The following is a 22358-nucleotide window of genomic DNA, read 5'->3' as shown; positions in this document are numbered from 1 at the left end:
AGCATATGCAGCAGATTGGAGTTTTACATAATACTTCAGGAGCAAACACTCTTGGCTTTGAAGGAAACTTTGTTTTAAAGGTAGCAAATTCTCAACAATATCACTGGCTGGAAGCAAAGAAATTTTCCTCAGGTGATGGATAAAAATTGACCTTTCTAACTATGAATAATGTCAAGTGCTGAAGCCATTAAAGTTCAGTTTCCTCACAACTATAAGACTACATGATGCTATTTTATATTTCTATTCAGGAAAAAAAAAAGATTAGGATTTCTTTCATACTATAGATAAGAGGAGACAGCTCCCATTTAGCTGGCAATTCCCACAAAGAAATTTGAGGTTTTATACCCCTATTTCAGTGCCAGAGGATTCATAGACCTTCATTTAGAAGCTGAGAAGACAGAGGGCTTTAAGAAACTCTGGAATAAGAAGTTTCCAGAGAATAAGAAACTGCTTATTCTGAAGTTTCTCTGCTCTCCTCGTTAGGCAGAGAATCCCCCCACTGGCGGCTCGGTGGCAAGAGCCCTGTGCGAATTTGCCATCTGACAGGCTCTGACAGCATCGGTTACCTTGTCGATGATAACGCAGCTAGGAATCGTCTTTGGGAGGAGAGCCAGGCATTGATTTGTTTCTGGAGCTCTGCTGGCTCATTGGCAGCCCTGTGGGCTTTGGGAAACTTGGAAAAGCAGAGCATAGTTTGTTTCTAAATGCGCTGCCATGCTGGAACAGATGCTTTGGTAACGGCGACCAGCGCACTGTGAGACCGGGGCGTTCGATGCTGCTGGGCTCTGGGGTGTGGTGATGAGGCCATGTGGGGCCTGAGCCTGCATTTTCTGAGTTACTGCCATATTTCATTGTGCCTCTGCTTCTCCCCTGTACAGAGAGCTCTTGGAGGGCTTAGCTGTGCGTTTTATCTTTCATTATTCAGATTTTGATTTGCAGACAATCTTTGAGGAACACAAGTGCCTTTTTGGACAGAGTAATCAGTAATATCTGGGGCTCCACGCACACAAAGCCACCTGCAGTAATTAAATTTTCCAGGCAGAGCTGGGAGTTTGGTGCTCCTGCAGTGTTAAGTGGAAAGACGGTGGCACTACAAGTCACCAGGTGTAACCCAGATTTGAGACTCGCCCGTTCTGCTGCAAGGATGAGAAGCATCCTCCTGTTTGGTTTGGTATGGTTTCCAATAGACTGATCCATGGAGAAGGCAGCTGCCTCTCTAGAGACTATAAAAATGAGATGCCTAGCTAGAAGCGCTCCACTGACTAACAGGTTTGTGGCTATGAACATATCACGTGAGGCATATTGTTTTAAAGGTATCCAAAATGCTATACTGAAAAAACAAATCATGAGATTCTGAGGTGAGGAAAGTACAAAAGGGGGGGCTCTTTGTGCATGAGTGAGTTTTTTCTCCTGCTATGAACCAGAGCTGATGTTTAATCAAAACTTCAGTGAACGTAATATACACTGTACGTGTTTTAGTACCTATAACCTTATTTCTTGCTTGGTTTCTTGAAAGGAAAATAACCTCTCCTAGGATTTGTTTTTAATGAAATGCAGGTAATGTGTTTTCTGAGCTTACAAGAGTGATGCCATGAGATTGTTCTGGGAGGAAGCATGGGGAGTCCTTTCCCATTTTGCCTTTAAGGACACTGGCCTTGGAAATCACCCTGCAAGCAGGTGCCTCTGTCCAGGTCTGTGCTGCTGGTGGCTCTCAGGTGGTGACAATGGTGTGTGGTAGAGTGTGCGTTACCCCAAAAACTGCTAACCACAGGGCAAAGAGCTGTTGTTTCTGCTCTTTCCTCTGGGATAAGTCAGTGCTTTCCTAATTAATTAAATGTAGCCTAACAGGTAAAGCAGAAATGTGTATTGTTCATTCCTGTGCAGCTGTGAGCTCAGAAGAGATGGTTTTCATATTTGTGCAGGAAAGACAACTTTCTATTTTGCAGAAAGACTTGGCCTGGGAATACCAAAGAAACTTATTCTTAAGGTTTGGCCTGTTATGGCATGAATGTTCAAGTAGTATAATATAGGATTTGTTTTACTTCTAGCTTAAATAGCTGTATTTCTAATGGAATCCTGACGTTCTAACCTTTCCTGGCCTTCTGAGGTTAATGTTGAAAACAACCTTAGCATTTACAAAAAGCCTACACATTTTCAAGTGAATGATGTGTTTCTTCAGCTGATATGAAAATGGGTAATTGTTTGGGCATGTTTTAGAGTTTCTATAGTTATTTCCCCCCTAATTTAGATATGTTTGGAAAAAGTTGCTGTCTGACAGCTAATAGGTTGATTCAGATGAGAAGACAAAGCTGACACCATACTTGAGAGGATGCTGCTGCTGTTATGTCTTCAGATGATGTTAATAGGTGATATCTAAACCCAGACTGATTCTGTAATCCAAGACCAAGGAAAAGCAATGCTTCCTAATACTCTGACCCTATGACAAAATGAAAATATTGAGGAGACTTTGCCTAACTTCCCTCCACCAAGTGTCTTACACGGCTTCTGTGCTCGGGTTAGTTGCCTTGGAAACCAGTGACTGTGTACATGCAGCGCAGAGCGGGGCCGCAGTTTGTGGACGTGGCCCTTGGGGACCCCATTACAGAATTTCTTATGTTTAGAAATACTTTGTAATAAGGCCCCTGGTGTCACTTATTAGCAGTAAAGTGTAGGGCAGCCTTCATCAGCATCAACTGCCAATTTGTTTCTTATGGAAATGAATCCACATTGATGGTGTGTAACATTTTTTGGAGATTTTCTGCTGGAACAGAATTCTCACTTGCTCTTTTTATGCTGCCACTTGACACACACTTCTCTAATTTGCGTGCTTTTCTACTCATTATATTGATTTCAGCCTTCTCAGTAAAATGAAGTAACAACTTGCAAGGGGAAGATGGGCAGAGAGAGAGGAAATAAACTCATAGGGAAGCATTTTGTCTGCATCATGTTCTGCCTTAAATTACAGTGTTGGAGTTGAAGCAATTTTAATCTTCACTGACTAATCTTTTTTTTTTTTTTTTCAAAGTTTTGTGCCTTCATCTTTGCTAAATGGTGTTTTGATTCTCTTTAAAATGCAAGCTAAAATATTAACATTTAAGGGAATGTCATAGAAATGAATATATGCTTATCTCATTTTTTCTATTACCTATTTTATTTTTTATATTACATCTTAGGAAGTACAGAGATGAGTAAGATATCTAAAAGGCTATAAGCTAGCCAGACATCTGATGTAAAAACTCTTTCAGTTACAAGGCAAGTTCTGGATGAAAAGCTCAGGTCCAGGGCTGTGCAAGACTTTTCTTTTGTGGATTTTTTGTGGGTTTGGATTGGTTTATTCTGTTATTATGGCTTCATTTTCCTGCAAATATTGCAAAAATGCCTGTGTTGCGGGAGAATGTCCCAGAGAACCTACAGCCTCTGTTTACTGCGATGGTCAATCCACAACACAACAGGTCCCCACCCTCTCCATGACGGAAATGCATAAATTCCTCTTCAGATCGGACATCCTGGTGTGCTGGTAAAACAAAGAGACAAGAGGGAGACAGAGAAAGGCATTTCACTCTTCTTGTTGAGTATGTTGGTCTCTTTCACTGACAGTTGAGAGATATTTGATGGTAAAGGCTGAACACTACTGGAGGAAGCAGGCAAATATGAGAATTTAATCTAAAACCCAAAGATCTTTTGGTATTATCGTTTAATTAAAAATCCCAGAAAATACAAGCCTGAAAAGCTGAGAGAAATGAGTAGTATATACTCAAGAGAAGGCCTTTTCATGCAATCACAATTTGGGGTATTTAAGAACCTCTTTGCTTCATGGTTGAATTCCTATAATCTAAGCTGCGCATACACTCCTATACACAAAGATCAGTACCTTTTGAGTAATCTCCTTTCTTGTCATTAATGCTTGACATTTCTGTTCATTGTGGCTGCCTCACTGCAATAAACTCTCCTTGGAGGATATACAAACTCTATTTCCAGACGTGAATACCAGGAAGTGGCCGTGTATGAAATAGGGAGAAGGAGTTACTCTTGTTCACAGGGGCTGACTGGAGAGGCACACAAGTTACTGACATATCCTACTCATTTTAGACAGGAGGGGATATATATAGAAATCAGAGAAACAGGGTGGACTGTTAAGTTTTTGGTCTTGTGTAATGTCTCACTATGGCAGGTTTGTTTTCCTATGGAAAATTCTCTTCAATTTTCTGCAGTCAAGTTTTAAAAGTCTTTGGTGTTAGGGCATTTGATACTTTCCTTGTGAGATTGTACCAGAGCCAGGATGTTTCATTGATAGGCTGTCTCCTAATATGCTATTAAAAGTAAAAAAAGTTTCTCTACAGAGAAATTCTAATGAAATACTGCCACTGCTAAAACTGAGTCTATAAAGATCCCGCAAGAAAAATGAATGGCGAAACTCCGAAGACAGAATAAAAAGATTAAATTCAACGTGGCAAACAATGGAAGAGAATCCTTTAACAAGAACAAATCCAAATTGCTTGAACTTCATTGTGCAAAAGGTCTCAATTTCTGAAGGCTGCTTTTCTTCCACTATCATCTCTTAATTACAGTGGAAACATCCTTTGAATGCCTGGCATCATTTATAATCAGATCTCATTCATTGTTGCTGATGATACTCTCATTGTTAAAATTGTTATTTATACATATGTGCATATAATTAATATTTAAAAACCCTTTGAGTTGCAAACTATAAGTTGTAATTTACTTTTTTTTACTTCCAGTTGAATGAGAATATGCATAATTATCACTCAGAATTGCCCTTCCCCCCAAAAAACCACCCCAACACCAGTAAAGAAGATCATAAAAAAATCTTCAAGTTGCATTTCCTGAAAAGAAGAGTTAGGTTTAGGTTTCAGTGGGATTTCACACTACCCTCTAACCTTTCCTCTTTTATTTTAATTCCCTCTAAGTTGCAGTTACACTTTTATCTATCCCCTATGGTTGTCACGGATGTTGAAGCAATATTTGCTTTCCCAAGGCTGCATCCTAAAGGATAAATCCTGGCCACTGGGGACAGAAAGTGGGTATTTGCTGCTCTGCCCATCAGAGATGACTTTGGCATGAGGGGAAGTAAAATAATCAAGTTTCCTCCTTTTCGTGCTTGGATCTTCCCGCTGTACCTCAATCTAAATGTTATTTAGATTGAAGCAAACTGTTGCTATTCTAGTAAAAACCATAAGAATTTTTCTTCTTACTGTTCTTTTTAAAACTCTTGAATGCCTGGAGCTCTAGTTACTTTTCTTTGTATAATAGTTTCAAACTAATGTTAATAACTGCATTTAATTTTGTACTGATATTTAGCTAACTAAGGAAAAGCTGAAGTGGTTGCCATCTCTAAGTTATGTGAAATACTTTTTCAGTGAATCTTCATTACCTTGGAAGAACTCTTTTGCAATGGCACTGTAATAAAAGTGTTCCGAGGGAGGTCGAGCTCAGAAGTTGCAGTAGCTGCTCATGCTGTGTGTAATGTTCTTTGAACCAGCAACCTTGTAAGTTTTCACCGAGCACAGAATATCTTATTAATTGAGAGGGTTATCCCATGAGCCACTCAGATACACTGAATCCTTGTAATGTGTTCTTCTGCATTAATTGTTTCCCTCAGTGGTGGCTGAAACCTTCTCAGTTAAAAATGTCAAAAAATGGTGTAATGGGGAGTATTGTGGGCTCAAAGGTGTCAAAGTGGGGATCCTGACATTTTCCAGTGACTGCAGTCAGTCTGAATGTTTTGCTTTTGTACACACAGAAATGCTTTCACAGGGCTGAGTGTTTTGGAGACTGAGGCAGTCAGATCTGACTGGAGCAGACACTTCTCCAGCTGAGCCTCCCAAAGGGCTCCTCCTGGGTGGTATCCTCAGTGTACACTTCTGCTCTCCTTATCACCTACAGCTTAAAACCAAATAAAAATGGATGCTACTTTATTTTAAAATTTCATAGGGGATATTGTTGATGCCTCTTCTTTCAATGTCTGTACCATTAAATGAAATTTACCCTAAGTGTAGGATGTCTGAAAATTTGCATTTATGAAAACTCACAGACTTTTATAATCAGCACGGTCTTCCTACCCAAAGCTGTGGCATTGCACATTGAGAATCAAAGTTTGTGATACCATTATCAAGTGAATGACACTGCCCAGAAAAATAAGAGCAAGCACACCACCCTGTCAAACCTCCCTGGCTTCTGAGAGTGCAGTGAGATGAAAAGGACTTGAATGTGTCTGATACCAAACTGCTCTTCCTGAGAATACCTTCAGGTTCGTAGAGATGAAAAGAAGCAAACAAACAAAGCCACTAGATCACTTTTCCCACGTGCTCCAGATATCTGTGGTAGAATTGTGAAGGCTCAGAAGGGATGTCTGAAGCCAGAGCAATGTGATTTAGTGTGAATTGCCAGCTTGGAAATTGAGGACTGACTATTCCCATTCTCTCCCTGCATCCATTCAAGCTCTGCACAGAACCAGTTATGGCTGCTGTTTGTATTGGGGTGCAGTGATCTCTCTCTGAAAATAACTCCTTCTTTCCAAAGGCTCTAAGCAAGCAACACTGGCTGTTTCAGGCATATGAAGGAGTCATATATAAAAGCAGGGATAGATGCTTCAGTTAACAGCTTCCTTGGAGAAGAATAAGCACACCCATCCTGCCTCCCTCTAGTCTGTCTGCTGTCACAAGGGCCCTGACCCAAGCTTTGTTGCTTGGTAGGAATAATATGTCATCAACTCTGCCTTTTCTTATGTGATTCTTCCTCTCGTTGTCTCCTGAAGGAGCTTTGTCTGTCCTACACATGATGTGCATCATTTCTAAAGCCAGTAACACGTGGAATCCTCTTCCAGACAGGGCACCAGTTTCATTCCATGTAGTTCAAAATGGATCTAAATCAAAGTGATGTTGGCATTGCCATTGAGAGCCTGAGTGAAGCTGGATCAGTAGTAGCAGTGGTGGGAAGATGATGTCCTCTGGGGACTTAGATTCCTGGGGATACCTATGGCCCCAGGCAGAGCAGCTGCTGCACAGTGTGCTCCTCCTGCATCCTGTTCCCTGGGGATTGTTAATGATGGCTGCAGGAGTCTTGGCCAGGACTTTTGGGATGATTTAAGCCACTTTCAGGCTCCTCCTTTGTGCCCCTCCAGTTTGAGTTTCTGGTGCAGCCCTACCTGTCTCTTACATTTGAAGAACACAATGGGCTTATGTTTGGGTGATATTGATTGGCTCACTTTGGCTGTCAGTCTTTCAATTAAAAATATAACAAGGATCATTAAATGATTCTAAGTTCCCTGTGCAGGTTAAAACTGTAAAATTTAAAATGAGAGATTTTGTGGGGCTAGGGGCTGATTGAAACATGATTTTACTAAAGCTGCAAATTGGTGAAAAAGAGCACATCAAGGTTACAAAATAAAAATGCTAGTTTATATTTTTGAAACAGACAAGTTTATTGGGGCAAAGTTATTTATTTGGATACTTTGATCTTTGGCAGTAATGCAGTGAAATATTCTAACACAGACTCCTATTTTTCTTTTTAAATATTTATTTCACAGCCCTATAAAAATAACAATCTCATTTTCAGAAAGGATTTGGTATAATCACAGGGTGTTTGCAGTTACGATTAAGGTACGTGTGGCACTTGCTGCCAATTAGTTTAATTGATGGGAAAGTCTGAATACATCTTAAGAGGGCAGGATTTCCCCACCTGAGTTGAGCTTCAAAGACTGGTAGGAACCAGTGTGGAAAGAGGGAAGGAGAAAGCCAAGTACAACAGAAAGTCTCTGTCTCTAAGGGGACCTGAAATAGGACAGAACTGGATCTTGGGGTAGCTAAAAAATATCTTCATCGTCTTGAATTTCTTTTAATTTTTTTTTTTTTTTAAATTAATCTAATCTCCAATTGACCTCACCTGTTCCCTTAATAAGAAAAAGCTTTGCATTAGAATTTTGGCTCAAATGTTAAAATTTTTATGATTTAAATTAGATGCAGTGTGGGCCCTGAGCCAGTTCTGTTTCTCCTGATGACACTGTCGCAGAAAGGAGAGGAAGGTGGCAAGCTTAACCTGTTATGCAATAGAAGCTGCTCCAAAGACTTTTCCTTTCTTATATTTTTTTTTGCAATACAGAAGTAGCCAAGGTGTATTCACTCCTATAGGATTGCAAAGGCAGCCTGCTTGACTTGTCCATGGTCGGAGCTGTCAGTTCGGCTTTCTTGGTGTAAAGGAAGGGTTAATTTGGGGAAGATGATTTTCCTTCAAGCTTCTGTCAGCTCTGCATTCAGCGGTGTCTGTGTCCTGTGCCCCCAGTACAGCTCCAGTGCTGGGAGAGGGGCTGCGGTGCCGGGACTGAGGTGCAGCACTGCAGCTCCTCCCCAGGTGGACACAACCTCTTCACTTCTGCTTCGGGCTGCAGCTGCCAAGCAAGGAGGGCAGTTAGGAAACCAAGACCAGCAAAACAGATGGGGAAGGACAAAGGAGAATTTCATGCTCTGATGGCTCATTTGGCTGTCTGCATTTTGGGCCCCTCTTTGGTACTGTGTCTGTATTTCCCCACTACTGGCCTGAAGCACATGTATTAACTGTGAATTCCCATTTAAAAAGGGAGGCAGGGGAGAAAAAGGAGGGGAAAAGGAATCACTTTAAAGAAATTAAACATTTGAAATTGTAAAACTGCACTGTTCCCTTGCACTATTAGATGATTCCTTTATGCAGTGCTATTTTAGATTCCCTGTTTTTATTTTTATTTGGCTCCATTCTGCTTGAAACTGTAATCCTTTAGGAATTCTCTCTAGTAAACTCCCATTCAAACCACTGGGGATTTCAACAATCTGTTGGCACAATCTTTCACCATGTTTTTGAGTTATTTATAGATATGGTCTTGCATCACTGAAATATTTTTGCATATTGTTCCAGACAAAGCCAGTAAATTTAACATGTCACTGTGTATCCTCTGACTTGCCTCCAAGGCCTTGTTTTTCACAGAGCAGAAAAAATACTTTATAGAAGAGTGGGAGCTGTCTGACTGCGAAATGGGCTTGAATAATAATGCCAGGCTCTCAGATGAAATTTTATACACTAGATGAATCATCAAGTGCTCATTAAACATCTATCTACTCCAGGAAGAGATAAAAAATCTTCCTCTTGATGTTACCCTTAGGATCTGGACAAAAAATAATTTTATATTGGAACATGAAAATGGCAAACTTGACCGAACCATCAGCTACAGTAGTAGTAGTTTCACTTCCATTTGATTCCAACCTGAGAAACCCTTGCTGTTATAGTAATACCAACATAAGAACACTCGTTATTCTTAGAAGGACTTGCAGTGAAGCATGGAAAGGGCTGTGTTCTACTCCATCCTCTTTGGAGAAATTATCCTTTGGCTCAGATATCAAAAGAACATCTCTTCACGTGAACATATGTAAGGGCATCAGGGCACACCATGAAACCCAAGACATCAGGCAGCCTTTCTTAGGACACCGTTTTAGTTTTCATCTTTCTCACATAAACTCAGTTTCATGGCAGGAAGGTCACATTTTGGAAAAGAAATAGGAGTAAGGACTGTGGTTAGGAATAAGGTTTTGTCCTCTTAAACTCCATTGTAGGAATGGCAGCTGTGGATCAGGCTAATACTTTGATTAGCTCTTCACTGCCTTCTTTATTTGGCATCAGATTTCTTTGCAAGTAGCAGTTTTCCTGGGCTGTGCAATGACACTGTATGATGCCACAGTGGAAGCTCTGCCATGATATCACTGGGTTTTAATTCCCTCTTCCCAGTGTTGTATGACCCCTTATTTGCCCTGTGTTCAAAACGTGCTTGGCAATGGCTACAGCAATTCTGTTCATGCTGCAATCTCATTGCATTTCAATCACATTTTATTTTAACCCAAGTTTAACTTGTGTTGCAAAGCTATACACTGCTTGATGTAACAAATTTTCCATTTCATGTTTGCACAAATATTATTTTTAATTTTTTCCTAGCCTACTTTATCTCCAGTCTCAGCAAATAAAACTTTTGGATCTGGAAAATCATGCACTGTAACTGTCATGCGTATGATTTGCTTTGCTTTTTTCATTCCCCATTTAATTGAGAAGCCACCAGGAACAGTTTTTAGCCTTCTCATTACTTAATCTTAATTGCAATATCTATTAATTTATATTGTGTTAGTACTTTAATGATATGAGAGTCAGTAAGTGGCTATTGTTCATTAGCCATATAAAGGCTGTGTGTTTGAGGTTTAGGGGATCTTTTTTGTTTTGCTTTTTTTTTAATCCACCTGACAACCTTTTTGCATGTGGAATACTGTAAGGGTGAATGAGGTAAAGATATTTTCATTCATACCAAACTAAAATATCTCCAAAGCGATCTCAGTGGAATCATTAATTTGCTATGAACAAATGTTTCAATTAAAGCTGCTTTTACATTTTCTCATCATTCTGTTATTAACTATTATAAGGTGAACTTAGATTTAAGCTCCTTTGGCAGTTCATGTTCTGTTTGCTGGAGAAAGCTTGCTGTCAAGTTTGCATAATTTTTGGATAAAAAGGCCAACACCGAGTGAGGAAAGGTGGCAAAACACCTGGATAAAAAGTGATCTGTCCCGTGTTGTGTCTGGCATTCGTAGTGTGGGATCTTTTCTGTGAGGGTAAAGCTCAGCTGGGGCAGAGCAGCAGTAAAAGCACAGGGAGTAGCAGAAGCCAAGGATGCCAGGAGGTGTGTGTGTATGGATTTCTGCCTTCAATTCGGGAGAGCTGTGGTTTGCACGTTTCCTGTTCAAGGGAGAACAAAGCAGGAATGGTGGAGTGACTGACATTGTGTGGCTGCAAATATGGGTTACAAACCCCTCAGCCTTTTCACACTGATTGGCACACCTCTCCACACAAGACTCTTTGAAACTGATCTACTGCTAACATGGTGTTAATTTTACCCTGAAAAAATTTAATAAGTGAATCCAGCAATTATCAGTAACCCTGGAGCTTGCTTAACATTGTAAGATATTCAAGGTGTGTTGGATAAAAATTGAGCAGTAGTCATTTTTTATTGAACTGTATGGATTTCAAATATTCGAGAAAGAGTTCTGCTTCAATGTCAAAAATGCAAGGAATTAACAGCAGAAGCCTACATTTTATGTGAACAACAGTATTTTGCTGCCAACTTGCTTTTGTTGAATACAAGGCCACAAAAGGAAGCAGAGGAGAAGGAGTTGTGGCTGTGCTGAGTGATGATACTTGAGATGTCAAAATTGTAGAGTTTATGGGCAGCTCCACTGTTCCTCACTTGTGCATCATCCTAGAAAAAGTGCTAAAACTTATCTTTATTTAATGCTGTTCAGTCCAGTGTGTAATTTGCAAGAGCACGAGGTGGTGGGGAAAACTCAAGAGGGCTTTCTGTAGGGCAAGGGGGTGGGAGGCATCTTGCTTTTCCACGCTTGGTTTGTACAAGCAAGCAGGAGTCACGATGAGCATCTTTGAATCATAGAGGATATTGCATTCCTGTCTGGTTTTCCTGACCTACAAAAGAGACATAAATGGCTTTGTACAGCCTTCTGTTTGGTGTCTGGAAGGAAAATCAGACTGCAAAGTAATTTAAGGTTGTTGTTCCTTGAATTTTAAAATGGGATTTCTTGTGTTGTGCTGAGAACTGTTAGACTGGTGCTCTGCAAAGTTTCAGGCTGTATGTGGATAGAATCATAGAATACAATCATGGAATCATAAAGGTTGGAAAAGACCTCCAACATCATTAAGTCCAACCTGTGTCCAGGTTGGTTGCCCCACCTTGTCACCCAGCCCAGAGCACTGAGTGCCACATCCAGTCATTCCTTGGACACCTCCAGGGATGGGGACATCACCACCTCCCTGGGCAGCCCCTTCCAGTGGAAGATTTTTTTCCTGATATCCAACCTTTACCTTTCCTGGCACAGCCTGGCCATTTTCTCTTAGCCACTCTCTTATTCCCTGGGAGAAGAGAGCACCCCCCACCTTGCTCTGACCCTCTTTCAGGCAGCTGTAGAGACCTATAAAGCCTCCCCTGAGCCTCCTCTTTTTCAGACTAGACAAGCCCAGTCCCTCAGGTGCGCTATTATCATCAGGTGTTGTGGGCTAACTCAAGTTTGTTGTGGAGCTCTTAAGTTCTCCCATATATATCTGCTTATAATTACTTTTATGCAAAATTTGTCTTAAAGGTCCACCAGCCTGATTGCTCAACTTGACATCAGTCCTCTTGTGTTTGTTTACCACTGCCATCAAACCAGAAGGGATCCATCTTTTCCTGTGCTCTCCTTTGAGAACATCCAGAGAAAGTTTTTGCGTGGATCTTTCAAGAGACTGAGCCTTCCAGAGGATGTGTTTGCACTTGTTGGAGGTAAGAGCTCCTTGCCAAGCCCTCATTCTGGAGACTTCCCTCTGCTCACAGCCAGTCCTTTTTCTGTTAAATTCCTTGTAAACCAACTGAGAAAAAAGTAGCCTTTTGAATACAAACAGCGGACCTCTCATGCAGGCTGATAGCTCTCCTTACAAGAGGGCACAACTGCAGCAAAACAACCGAGTAAAGGACACAGATAATAAACCCAAAGCAGTTAATCACCTTCAGCATGCCCTTCATCGAAGGCAAAGTGCTGCCCTCCACCTCAGTGTACTGCCATCCACCATACAAACAAACCCTACAAAAATCTAATTATCTGAACTGATGCTGACTATTTCCAGTGCTACAGTTGCAGGAATGTTCAGTTGAAACAGTCCTTTCCCTGGCAGGTTCATTTGTCAAAACCAGAAGGTGTTGTAAAATGTTTTGCTAAGTTTCTGGTGAAATGAGGGTAGGTCTCTCAAAAATCCATTCAGCAGGTGCCTGATGAGATGCTCTGCAGACCCCTTAGGTTACTGTTGGTGCAGGGGGTCAGAGAAGTGTTTGGGGGACGTAGCATTCCTAGGTGTGGGCTAGGCGTGTATAAAGCAGAAGTTATGGATTGTGTTTCTGTCTGTCTGCACGAGCAGGTTGGATGCCTGAAAATACACAGCTAGAAGTGTTTGGGTGGCTTGCTGCCAAATATAACAATCATTCTTTAAACAGTTTTAAACTTTTCTTTCACAGAAAACTCCAAATTGTAACTCTTTCTCTTACAAAGCTCAGTTTAGAAGAGAAAGAACAACTCTTGAGAATTGGAAAATGTGTGTTGATGAGTGTAGCTTTTTGTTACAATATGTTGCTGAATTTTAGATGTTTGTAATGCTACATTTTGGAGGTAATTCCCGGATTCAAAACACCTGTTTGTACCAGAATGTTTTGGGTTTCTTTTCTTTTTTTAACCATCTTGGCTTTTCCAAGATGAAAAGAATGTGTCTGGTGTGTAAAATGCTTTGATTTATCAGAGGTAAGCCCTGCTGTTAGCAGAGATAAAGGACCTTGTTTACAAGGTGTCTATATCCTTAGAAAAAAAGGAGTTTCCAATAATTGAATAAGGTGTTGTGAATCTATAGATTAAACTAGAAGGCCAACAGCAAACATGATGAACTTCAAAAGAACAGCTTCTCATCTCTCTGGGGACCTTCATTAACGAGTCACCAGATAGGCAATTACTGTACAGTTCTTATAATGACCGGGATCAGATACAAGCAATCAGCACAGTAGGCAGCAAGAAAGCAAGCAGAAAAAACCTGTGAAAATATGCCATTAAATCTTAATTATTCTTCAAAAGAAAACAAGCACGACTAGGGGGCAAATAACTGTAAGGAATATACAGAACTGTATCCAAACCTGCTGGCTCAGGGCAATGATATTTAGTTATTAGCAACATCAACGTTTATTTAAAGCTAAGCATTATGTTCACAGACCATTCTGAGGTGTATTTTCCACCTGTTTGGCATAAGCCTGAGGAAGAGCTACTGCTTGCTGCCACGGGATTGTTCTCCAAATTAGGACACGTACTCTGTCCCCCTATTATTTTGATCTCTATTCTACTACTGTCTAGAAACAGCAGCAAAGCCTGGGGCCCCAGGTGGATGTAGAGAAAATGAGAGACAGCTTTTCCCAGAAGAATGACTCAAATTGGTAAAGGAGGACAGGCCATTATGGGAGAGTAAAGAGGTCATTGGGCTGCACAGCACCACCAGGTCTGATGAAGTCTCAGCCCAACATCGCTACAGGATTTGTATGCAGCAGCTTTATTCTGGGTCCGTGGGGTTTATTTACCAAGGAAGGCTCCCCAGGTCCCGGATTGCATAAGTGGTTCCTTTGCAGCTAAGCGGCCCTGTTTAGCTCGCTGGAATTCTCTGGGGAAATCCTTTAATGATTATGAGAATATGGGTTTCTTGACTCATCCTTCTTTGTAAGAAATAATTATGAACTTATAAATAATATAGGCCCCATGCACTCACTGTTATTGGGGAGGAGAAGGACTCAGAAAAAGAGGTATTGCACAGTAGCTACAAAGTTCCACATCTATTATCTACCCTGAACCGCCTTTTAAAAAGAAATCTTATGCAGTGGGCCACAAAGGTCATGCTCATTGCTGCCTTGCAGCAAACAACATCATTTTTCTGTCCTCCAAATTGTCATTATTCAACTCACTTTGGTCTGTCTTAAAAGATGTGAATAATCCAGTACAATGTGAATTTATTACTTCACCATGTATGTGAACCACCCATGTGTCTTTTTTTTTTTGACGTGTGTAAATTGAGTTAGTCTTTCAAGAATTAAAGCTGTTTGGCATCAAGAGGACAGAAAAGGAACCCCCAAAATTGTCATACTGTTAGTACAATATTCATTTGTCTGAAGTCCAAACTACTCCAAGGTTGAGGTTTGGGAAGTGGACTTGGGATTCTTTTCTTTGTCTTGAAAAGCATATTAGCAGGAAAGACAGTAGAAAGAGAGAAAAAAAATCCTAACAAAGAAGTAATGGTGTTTCTAATGGCAATGCAAAATTCATCTGTAAGTTCTATGAAATTTACTGTCTCCCTCTACACCTGGGGAGATTTGAGCTCAAAATTGATAACTCACTTAGGCTAACCTTCCTTCAGAGAAGTGCATGGAGGAAGTTACTTATTTGCACAGTTGTGTGTATTTAGCTCCAGAGTATTGTATGACTAATTGTCTAATGACTTTTTCCTGTTTTTCATACTGCTCCATACTTTCCCTGCAGAAAGAATAATTATGTAAATAACTATTATCAGAACATAGTGTGCAGCTAAAAAGTGTAAGATGCATTGTATGCTCACATATTTGTATAATAAGTCTGGCTCTGTGAAAGATAAAAGTGAATATCGAAGCTGTGGTAGTTTATTTATATCCATTTCTGTGCACTCATCACCTAAGGTAGTTTAACAATTTAAAGATTTGTTCTATCTGATAGGGGCTATTCAATGTGGGAAACCCCCAAAGGAAATAATAACATATTGCATTCAGAGCTCCCAACTATGGGGGCTGGAACTGGTGATACATCAGAGCTTTTGAGTTCGGTGTTGACTGTCACAATGATAATCCTCAGTAAGGATTCCTTTCGTTTTCTCGGGAAATCAAACAAGATAACAGGAATAATTAATCTGTTGTTCTTTTTAGAGTTACTGATCCCTGAAACACTACAAAAAATAATGTCCTAATCTTTCATCTCTGTGTATTCTAAATCACTGTTTAACTTGGTTCTTGAAAACAATATTTGGTTATCAGTCTAGAGTGTGTGATATGTCCTCAAGTTAGTTGGGAGGAAGAAGTATGTGTTTGCCAGCGTTCTGCTTTCATCAGCAGCTAATACTGAAACCTGCTGCACTTCTGCAGTAGTGGATAGAGGATAAGTTGCACACTGCTGCGTATCCAAACCTGTAACTGTTACTTCCAGTTTCTGTGTGGATCTATGGAGCAATCAGGGATGAGTGACTTACCCAGGTCACCTAATGAGCTTTCACTGCTGGTGTTAAAATTCAGGAGATCATGGTTCCCCACATCTCCATGCAGTTTATCATCAGAGATATAATTTAATTGTTACAGAGTCTTTAGTTTTGCATTGGAATGCTGTTGTATTTCAGCAATTAATATTGACCATCCCTCCTGCTTCATTTCTGTATGAGGTTAATAGATAGTTATTGTTAATTATATTGAGGATGTGACATGAGTTCATGACCTGAACAGAAAGATCCTCTATGGCAAGATTTATTTTTTTTCTTCAGACTTTCCTTTTTGTTACTTCTTTTTTTTTTTTTTTTTTTGCTCTCCTATTCACTCTTTTCTATTTTTCTTGATGCCTTTGATGTCAATTGGGCTGGCAGGTCAAAGTGAGCAATTGCCTTTCCGTGTCTTCAGAGGACACGGATCACCTCTGTAATGCTCTTAGATGCTGCTGTGACCTGGGGCAAACCTCAGTTCACTTCTAAATGCAGATCTTTGGAACTGGATTAAAACCAATCCAAAAGTTTGTCTTGCAGTCTGTGTTACTTAGAAGATGGTTTCTAGTACTTAACTTCAATGACTTGATTTGTTTCATTGCTAGTGGTGACTTCCTAGTTCTGTTTGTGTCAGATTCCCGTTTGAAGTTTCCTCTCTGCTTTTGTGTCAGCACCTGAGTTCTGACAGGTTTCTGATCATGGTCAAGGGATGGAGTTTTTGTTGCTGTTTGGTGAGGTTTTTTTGACTGAGGATTTTGTCCAGGACAGGATGCATGACAAAGATACGTGTTGCTGCAGAAGTCAGACTGTGCATATATAGTTTTGAAAGCAACTGAATTATCAAGCTGTACCAAATTTCAAGAGAAATCTAATGGGGAAAAAGGAGGGAAATGTGCAAGGTGACTGCTCAATAGGGTTTCTTTCTTTATGAAGTCTCGGTTTAAATGTAAGATGAGTAGGTACTCTCCAGATGGATACCTACTAAAAGCCAGGGCCTTTAAAAATACCTATAAACTTTTAAATATCTAAATTCAATGAATATCCAACTTTTATCTTAAATGAGTTTTATTTCCACTGGGGTATATTCTCAGCAAATCAGATCCTTTACAGGGTTCTGACAATAGGTTTTGGGGATTTTGGGGCCTGGCCTTCGAGGTTTAGCAGCTATCCTGCCCCTGAAGAGAGTCTTGGATTAGCCAAGTTTTACAGAGCTGTGTATTTGGTGTCTCCAGGTCTGGGAGCTGCATGTTGGCAGCTCTCTTCATAGAGGGATCAGCAGAAGTAAGAAGCAGCAGAACAGGAGGTACAGGCTGAATGCTTAAATAATATCAAATCTCACAGTTGATTTTCCCCCTAGAAGTTCAAAAAGAGTTAATTGCTGTGCATTTCATGCTGTGCATGTGTGTGTTATTTTGGAGCTGCAAGGAAGTCCAGGTTGGTTAGGTCCTCAAAATACTTCACAGATTTCTTCCTTTCCCTAGACAAAAGGAAAGTTTTTTCCTGGTTTCATTCCACTCTGCCTGGCCAACTACCTTAACTTTACCACATTTAATAGGGTAAATATTTTTTAACAGCTTGCTTACCAGTTTTTTTTAATCTAGGTTCATCTAAGTTGTTCTCTTTTATTGCCTTTTCCTAAACCAACCCATAGAGCAAATGAAGCAACCCATAGAGCAAATTATTGTAAATATTCTCATGACCTGGTCTAACCACAAAATATTATTGGATTAATGAGGATCATTCCCATGTCCTTCCATTCTGTTTACATCATTAAAAGTATGTAAGTAGCAGATAAAGAAAAAAAATCTAGGTCGCTCCATCTGAAAGTATTTAAATTTAATTTAGAAGATTAAGCATACCTGTTTCAACAACAGAAAGCGTTTTGTAGAAGTAAGTAGCAATAGCTAGAGAAAGACCAAAGACAACATTTTTTACTTGATTCACAATGAATAATTTTGCCTTGCTGCTAGTTTTCTTCTTGAAATATAAGCCAGAGATATATTTCATCATTAACCTTTTGAACTGGGCCAAATATAATTGGCAATTCTCCTGCCACGTCTATTTGTCTGTATTATGCTGTTCCTTTTATAGAAGAAATAATTGTCTTTTTTTTTCTGTGTACAGTTTTTTTTCCCAGCCAACCTTTGCAAGGATCAGAAGTAGTAAGTCACCAAATGATATCCTATTCTGTCTAGGTTTACCCAACAACAATTTGTGGTTGTACATAAAAGGATTTCAATATGTTCGATACGAAAGAGGAGCGCAATTGAGAAATTCTGTTGAGCAGATTGGATTATTACCCTTGCCTCTACTTAAGTCTGGCAACAATGTTCTTGGAGATGATTTTGCTGTCTCTTGACATGCTATAACACACATCAGAAGCTTGCAAGCCGTGCCAGGACACAGACCTCTCTTGTCTGAAATCACCCACTGTCAGTAACAACGCCCTTTGTTTACTGAAGAGCTAATCAAAAATTTGGCCAGCTGTAACTGGGATTGCCTTTTAATATCTTAGCTGTCAACCTGCAAGGATGTCTTTTTGACATGATATTTGCAGGAATATACATTACATAGTAACAGATAACTGAATAGCCTTAACATCTGGAGAAGAGACTACCTTCAATCAAAATAAAGGTTGATCTGTTTCAGTACTTTCCTGACAAGTGGGAGATTTCAGAGAAGGGCTACACTCAGATTTTTTAATGGTCTTTACTTACTGAATCAGTATCTTTTTTTCCCTGTTGGTTGCTTGCTGATTGCTGAATATTTGCCCTTTGCCCCTAATCATTATTTAATACATTAAAAAATACACCATCAGGGACATAATTTTTATTTCTCCTATTAGTAATGCATCTGCTGAGTGCACTGTTCACTAGTGAGTACTAGCATGCTGTTTTACAGTAGAAATGACACAAAAGGGGCACACATTTTCATTAGAAAGGCAATTATCAGGCTGGTGGTTGGTGGTTTACTGCTCCTTTGGCCCACGATTTATTATGTAAGACAGAAACTGGAGTAATATGTTTTCATACATCTGCCTCAGTCCAGCAAACTTTTAAAGTCCATGGGTGTTCCGCCCTTGACCTCCTCCTGAGCTGAATGCAGAGTACTTGGCTGGTGGAATATCAGTAGCATCTTGAGATCTACAAATAAAAGCCATTAGAGAGGGATTGGATATTATCACTTTTGGCTTGGCTTTTATTACTCAGTGAAATACTCTTTTGGTGATGTATCTGCCCAATTTTGACTTCTCAGATCTCTGAATTGAATCCAGGCTAAATTGTCAGTCTCAGAAAGCAGCTGTTATCAAGACAGTGTATCAGAAGCCTCTGAACTTTACAATTTTATATTAAAAGCCTACAGTGAAGTGATTTAGTGCCCCATAAATCTTTCAGATCGAGAAGCTTAAATCTTTGTACAGTTTCTTCTGAGGTTTGGGGTTGCTTCCCAAAAGAGAATATATGCATAAAAAAGATGAACTGTTTTGTCATCCCAGACTTTCAGTAACTGCATCAACAGGCACGAGGTGTAAGGGATGGGAGGGGGTTTTTTAATCCATCCAATTATGTTCTTTTTTTTCTTTAAAGCTGTAACGTGAATCTATTAGGAATTAATTTCTTACATTAATAGATATAGACTTGCAACATTTTTATGACCCTTTTTTGAAGGACTTTGTGTTTTGTAAATCACATTACTTCTGTCTATCTTTATTAGAGAAACCAGAACATTTAGATTTAATAACATTTTTAAACACCTTAGATTAGGAATTCTAGATTCTTAACTTTTGATGACTCATTGCAATAAATTTCCATTCTCTTGCCTTGTGTAATTCCAAAGTTTTATCAGGGTCTTATAAATTAAACCTCTAGACATTAAAGCACTATTAGGCCAATATTGTTGAGAAAGTCAAAGGCCAGATTGAGAAGGGAAATTATAATCTCACTTGTGTTCAAACTACTTCATTGTTGTTAGAAAACAGTTACATTACTGTTGAGTTCAGCTATATCAGTACAAGAATGATACAGCTCCACTGAGATTATTAATTTAGGAGGCATCCACATACCTGCCAACAATTAGTGCTTTATGCAAATGTAAGTCTGCAGGCAGGAGTACCAGGCTGCTCCCCTGCCTCCTGGAACAACCCTGTGCCCCTCAGCTGGGACGGGCTCCCTAAAACGCTATGATAATTTCTCATTGTGTGACTTGACAAAGGCAGAAAGAATACTTCCAAAAAACACTTTAGAAGGTCTTTTTCAGTATGTTTAGTTCTGAGACAGCATTAACTCTGCTGAATAGTGAAAGTAATTGGGATCACTCAGCCTGCCTTAAGGCCATGGCAAAACTCTAATCTGTTTGTTGATAATTCTGCAGCCCTGTGAAGTGTTCTCATTTGCTCCATAAATTGTGCTGAAGAATAGCCTTTTTTGGAATAGCAATATAGTAATTTCTCTATGTTTACATAGGGTATAAGTAGTTAAAATGGAAAATAGCTTAAATCCAATAGCTTCTTAAGATATTGCACACCCATCAAAGTGAACTGGAACCCAACAGATCAATAGTTAAATACCATTAAAAACAGTTTTGAGAAAAAATCATAATTGACTTTGCCATATGCTTCATTTTCTTACTACACTATCTTCAGAGTGAAACACAATCACCGATCATAGAGAAGCTAATTATCCACTGTCAATTAAGCCCTCAATAACTGATCTCTTGACAGCTGGTAATAAGTCCCAAACCCCATTGCAAATTGCATTAAAATACATGTTTACCCACTGGAGAAAGATGGGGAGCACAGCTCACGTGTTCATGAAATTCTACAGCTAGAAACCATTGCCTTCTCTGAGACAGCTTTCCTTGCACTTCAGCTTTGGATTTTCCTCTTTTCTGACTTCTTAACTCTTGCACATTTCAAATGGCTTTTGCATGCTCTCTTCAGTGAGCATATGAAACCTGGCAGTTTTTGCCTCAATGTTTGTTTAAAGTGGCCCTTTTTGTATAGTTTCACTGAGAAAGTGCAGGTGTTGACTAAATTTTGCATTTGTTAAAGAAGGTAGCAAGGGATGTGGGAAATGGGAGAAGAACTGATCTCCAAGTTTAATAGCTCACTGGTATCAACTCCTGCAGGTTATAAACTGTTCCATCTTAACGGCTGAGACCACAAAGAATCAATCTCTTTCCCAGATGAGCTGTATTTCACCTCCAAACTTTGTTCCCTCGTGCTTTGATCTGCCCTGAGGGCCAGTATGTGCTGTTCTTAGAGCTTTTTGCCGCGTAACTACTGTAAGAATTACTTTGTAGATGAAGATTTGAAAGCCAAAACTCATTAGGTTTTATTACCAAAAAAACCCAAACAACCTAGTGATAGACACAGAGAGGAAAACAGAAATATGATAGGAGTCTTATGGCTGTTCTTAAATATAAATAAATATATAGTAAAAGTGCTTGATTTAGAAGAACAAGAAGGACAAAATCATGTCATATTAATTACATAGGATCATGTGATAAAGGAATAGGATAAATTCTATCTATGCAAGCTTTAAATGACAGGGGAATGTGGCAAATTTTGGTCAACTTTCTGGTGATTAGTTGTATCTGTTCCTGCAGTAATGCATTTACTTAATAAATACCCACCGCTGAAAGGGTTCCTCATTGTTACCTTCAGACAGTTCCTCATTGTGTGATCTAAAAACAGATCTATTGCCCAATTCTGCAACAGCTCAGTAGAAAATTTACCCTTCAACTTTAAAGGCTGAAGAATCTAAATTTCTTTATGCCCTAATTTGTTCTTTTAAAGATTTGTTCTAACATTTTCACAGGGATAGTGTGAATTGATTAATAGGTACGAAGTATATTTGTATCTTTGCATTAAAAGACCTGCTCTGTATCTGCCTATCCTGTTCTCCATCACAGAAGTATTTAAGGTCTTCGACGTTATTATTCACAAAGGGGGAAATTAAAATGTTTCTAGGGATTGTTCCTCCTTGTTAAGCATCCACATTTTTCAGTGCTTTTGGTTGATGATAAAGCCTGTTGTGTAGCAGTGAATCAATAGATGACTGGTGCAGCCTTTTCTTTTAATTGTCACCATCTCCACTATAGAGATCGAATCTTTTTCCTCTTTTTTTTTTTTTTTTAAATTTCTTGGCAATTAAGAAAGGAATTGTCATGAAAATGGAACAGTCTTTAGTTCACTTCTTTTTTTTTTCCTCATCACACTGGCATGCAGATTCATCTATCACTATTGTAATGCTCTTTTGAGATGTAAAAGGCTATTTAGTACATCTTATTAACTACCTCTGCATAATGGCAGCATCAAAATTGAGAGTACTTTTCATTCTCTGAAAAACTGGAATGCTTCTAAGTAGAGAAATAAATGAGTTCTGTAAGCAAGAACATCAGAAGACCCAGATAAGATAGTGATATTATAAGAACCTTGAAAATAATTCTCTTAGCGCTCCTTTTATATTTCTTTAATTAAACTTTACATTCTGATG

This window comes from Corvus cornix, chromosome 14 (assembly GCF_000738735.6).
Source record: "Corvus cornix cornix isolate S_Up_H32 chromosome 14, ASM73873v5, whole genome shotgun sequence".
Lineage (NCBI taxonomy): Eukaryota > Metazoa > Chordata > Aves > Passeriformes > Corvidae > Corvus > Corvus cornix.
Note: the sequence above shows the minus strand (reverse complement) of the source record.